The sequence below is a fragment of the Oratosquilla oratoria genome, chromosome 1 (assembly GCF_046742065.1).
Source record: "Oratosquilla oratoria isolate Oo_2021 chromosome 1, ASM4674206v1, whole genome shotgun sequence".
Lineage (NCBI taxonomy): Eukaryota > Metazoa > Arthropoda > Malacostraca > Stomatopoda > Squillidae > Oratosquilla > Oratosquilla oratoria.
Window position 1 is genome coordinate 47,631,396 of NC_134777.1, and position 5,000 is coordinate 47,636,395.

Consider the following 5,000-nt stretch of genomic DNA (forward strand, 5'->3'; position numbering starts at 1 on the left):
TATTTGATATCACTGTTGAAATCAGTTTCCAAATGTTATGGCGTTCATGTGTTTTATCACTATCACTGTAGGGAGTGTCATTTTCTAAACACTGTTCTATGGTCAGTTTGGTGTGTCACTTAGCACTTGTTTTATTTCATAGTATGTATATAGTTTCTCGTAAGAATTATTATGTTATTTAAGATATTGGGTGAGACACAAGAATAAACTTAATCTAGGTTTACAGTAAATCGGGAATGGGGGTTGAAAGGTTTTGGAAGGTGTTACTTCGTGCAAAAGAATTTGGTTAATACCACAACAATGGAGGTCGAAGGAGTCCATGTCAAGAGTAGTCGATTTATTCAGTAGGTGTACCATGTCTATTTTACTTGGAAGGATGGTAGCGGGGACCTTAGGTATGGGTGGGTAGGGGTAGATTTCCGAAGGGGAGAATCTCTTGATCGGGTCTATAGGTATGTTGCTAAGAATAATTTTTTTGAAAGATAGTTGATGTTTAAGGTGGGTAATTAATGTTGTATTTCATTTTGGAGGATGAAGGTTATGTCTCAGTGAATGAGGATATGTTTATCTGACTCTCGCTAAGGTTATATTGGTCGGAAGGAAGTGGAGAAGTTTCATTAGATATGTGGAAAGGAGTTCTTATTGGAAATGGGCCATTTTAACCTCCACTGATAGATACATGACGTCCTGCATCTTCAGGGGCGAGAGCTAGAGTGCATGTTTAGTTGCGTCGACGCAGAGTCATGGGATGAGACTTGCGTTTGGGTGAGTTATGTGTGAGTGCGGTAGGTGGGTTGTTGGTGGGAAGTGGGATTGGGTCGAGGTTGAGTTTGACCTTTCTCAGCTTCTCTCCATGTATGGTCACGGTTGTGTGATCGGAAGGATCCGTTAGTAGAAAAACATTGTTAGGGAGTGAGCTTGTGACTGTGAAGGGACCTAAGAACTTGGGTCTGAGTTTGTTAGTCCTGGTGGTGTCTTTGACCATGACAGTGTCACCAAGCGCTATGTCAAGTGGAGTTGACCGTTTGTGTTGTTTTGTCTTTGTCTTTTCTTGTGCTTCTTTGAGGTTTTCCCTGACTTGTTTGTAAATGGTTTGCATACCTCTTTTGATGCAGTGTGTGAGGTTGTCTAGGTTGTATAAGGGGGTGTTGGTTGGTTGAAGATTTGGTAGGGTAGGCGCATTGGCTGCCCAAAAATGATCTCATGTGGTGACATCTTTGTTGCGGAATTGACTGTGCTGTTGATACTGGCTTGTATCTGTGGTAGCCAATCTTCCCAACTGTCCATGAGGTCGCTGACTAAGGGTCTGAGCACCTCTAGGACTTTGCGATTTGTTCGCTCAGTCAGACCATTTCCCTGTGGATGGTATGCAGTGGCAAATGTTTGGTCAATGTTGTAGAGGTGTGCTATTTCGCGCATCACCTCATTTTTAAATTCTGATCCATTGTCAGATAACATTGTGTGTGGTATGTTGTATCTACAAAAGATATTGTTAACTAGGGCTTTGGCTACAGTCTCTGCTGTTTTGTCTTGGAGTGGTATTAGGATTGTGTATTTAGAGAAATATCCCACCGCTGCCGCCAATTTATGTATCCCCTTCATATGGCGGTTCATAATAAATGTCACTGGTTTATATTTTCTTTATTTGTTCACAGTTTCTTCCATGTTTCTACACTAAGTCAATCACCTCCTAGTTCTATATTACAATTTGCACATGTTTATTACTTGGTACGTCTCATCGGACCGACTCCTTTCCGAGCTCCGTGCATTGCCTTAAGAAGGCCGGAAACTCGTTTTATGAGGTGCCACGCTCGTATAAACTTAAGAGTTTATGCGAGCGAGATTTAATTCGTCACATCTTATTTTAATTTACATAAATAGTTATTAATTTAGTCTGACAGCCAGACTATAATATATATCCAGAGGAGGTTCGTCAGTATACGTAATAATGTGTTTATTACTGTGTGGTTATTTGTGTGATCGCGTGTGTTCGTGTGTGCATGTCGTCTGGTGGCGCGGTAGGAACTGTTGTAGTCAGCAGATTGGTCAGCGAAATGGTGCTTGACCGTCGGCGGACAGTGAGTGAGTGAGTGTCTGAGGGAGTGAGTGGGTTATATGACTGGGCGATACTACTCGTCATGTATATGAGGCGTATACAAATGTACCTGAAGGCAAAGGAACTATACGATTCATACCTACATCCCATTTAAGGATAGATGCCAAGCAAATCAGGCTCACCCAAAATGGCTTGACAAAGAAGATGGAAAAACATTGCTAAAAGGAGACAGGCTTATAAGAAATATAAGTGCTCGGGTGCACTTAATTGCTATCAAAGTTATATAATAATACAGAGAGATTTGAAAAAGACAATAAAAAACGAAAATATTGAATCGCTGATAAATCCGAAGAGAATGACAAAGAATTCCATAGTTACGTTAGAGATAAAAAGGTTATTAGGAATCAAATTGGCCCACTATTATCTGCTGACGGTCAACATGAATATTCAAATGAAGGAATACTTGATACTTCAAACAACTATTTTAGCTCAGCATTCGTAAAGGAACACCTCAAAATGAAATCCAAACTGAAACCTGTGAAAAGTCTAGGATGAACTTACTACGGTAAATATAACAAAAGAAAAAAATTAAAAGGTATATAGTGTTAATAAAACACCAGGGCCTGACGGTTGGCATCCATGAATCTTAAAGGAAATGAAAAATGAGATTGTTGTTCCACTAGAAATGATTTTCAAGAAATCCATCATATCCGGAGATGTCCCAAGAGAATGGAAGCTAGCTAACGTTACTCCCATATCGACGCACGGGTCAGGGTTCGAATCCCATGGCAGAGCTTCTAAATATATATCTATATATATATACATATATATATGAGTAAAGGCAGCAATGACTGCAACAGCTCTGTAGGGAAGAGGCCAAACGCAGAGTATGGGAGTCCAATATATTTTACGTTTCGCCCTGCTAGGCGAAACGTAAAATATATTGGACTCCCATACTCTGCGTTTGGCCTCTTCCCTACAGACATATATATATATATATATATATATATATATATATATACATATATATATATATATATATATATATATATATATGAGTGGAAGGGTGGTGAGATAAACACCGAGTAATGTTGGAGTGTAAATTTACTGACGTTTCGTCCTTAACAGGACTTCTTCAGAGTATGAGTACATAAGCATAAAATCAACATATATATACACGCGTTCATGTCCGCGTTCCTGCTAACCCACGCCACTCGAGTCCGCTTGTTTCCTCATCTCCCGGCGGATGAGTCGTCCGGACATTTGAACGACCTAAAAGCCCACCGCACTTCCAACGCATTGGTGGTTCATGTGGACCAACTTGGACACCTTCCCAACTGGAGCGGGGTAGAGATTTTACAACAGGGGTTAGAAAAGAAAAAGAGGAAACTAGTTGAGGCAGCATATATAGCATCTCAGCCTTGCCTTAATCACAGGGACGGATTCATCAAACTGTCTCAAATGTCCGGACGACTCATCCGCCGGGAGATGAGGAAACAAGCGGACTCGAGTGGCGTGGGTTAGCAGGAACGCGGATATGAACGCGTGTATATATATGTTGATTTTATGCTTATGTACTCATACTCTGAAGAAGTCCTGTTAAGGACGAAACGTCAGTAAATTTACACTCCAACATTACTCGGTGTTTATCTCACCACCCTTCCACTCATTTTGTCGTCCTTCTGTCCAATATATATATATATATATATATATATATATATATATATATATATACATATATATATATATATATATAGAAATATATATATACATATATATTTTAAAGGTATATATGAGCAGGAGGTCTTCTCTCAAACATGCTTCATTAAAAGTGATAGACAACTCAGCATGCTGAATTTCCTTAAGGATATTCTCTTTATTACGCAAGATAGACTTATTCTATCTTGCAAGATGTGAGATGATTTCTCCATAGGAGGTTATTTGGGCTGCCATATCGGCTGGGCTGCGATATGGCAGCCCATATGACCTCCTATGGAGAAATCATCTCACATTTTGCAAGAGAGAATAAGTCTATCTTGCGTAATAAGGAGAACATCCTTAAGAATTTCAGCATGCTGAATTGTCTATCACTTTTAATGAAATATATATATATATATATATATATATATATATATACATATATACATATATATATGTATATACACATATATAAATACATGTATATACATATGTATATATATATATATGTATACATATATATACATATATGTATATGTGTATATATATACATATATATATACATATAATATACTGTATAAATACATACATACATACATACATATACCAAGGCTTTTTCCCCCTTACTAGGGAGGTAGCCAAAAAGGAAAAGGCATAAAATCATTCCCACCCATTCCATCCCCGATAACACTCCACACCCCTCCACCCTCCCTCCCATCTTAGCACCACTTAGATGACGGGTCATCCCTGCACCCTGTTCACTGCCCTGGGTCAGAAGCAGTGTCCCAAAACACAGCACATCCACAGCAAGGCCGCTTCATTACGTCGGCGACCCCCCCTCTCCGTCCCCCCATATAAAGGAGAGGACGGGGAGAAATCCCTTCGGGCTGCGTCAAAATTTTGCTCACACACACTACCTCATCCCCCATCCCCCCGTCCATTCCACCTCATGCATCACAGCATCTTCCATATACAACCATTCTCCATTCACCCCTGTCTTCTTTCCTCTCCCGTCCTATTTCAACAGACATTCCCCTCTTCCCCAAGGCCCCCTTCACCCCATCCATCCATCTCATCCTAGGACGTCCCCTCATGTTCACTTCCTCCACATCTGCCTTCCATACCTCCTTTACTAGTCTTTCTTCACTCATTCTTTCCATGTGTCCAAACCATCGTAATACTCTTTCATCAACTCTATCTCCCAACTCCCTTTCCACCCCTGTTTTCCTCCTCATCTCCTCATTTC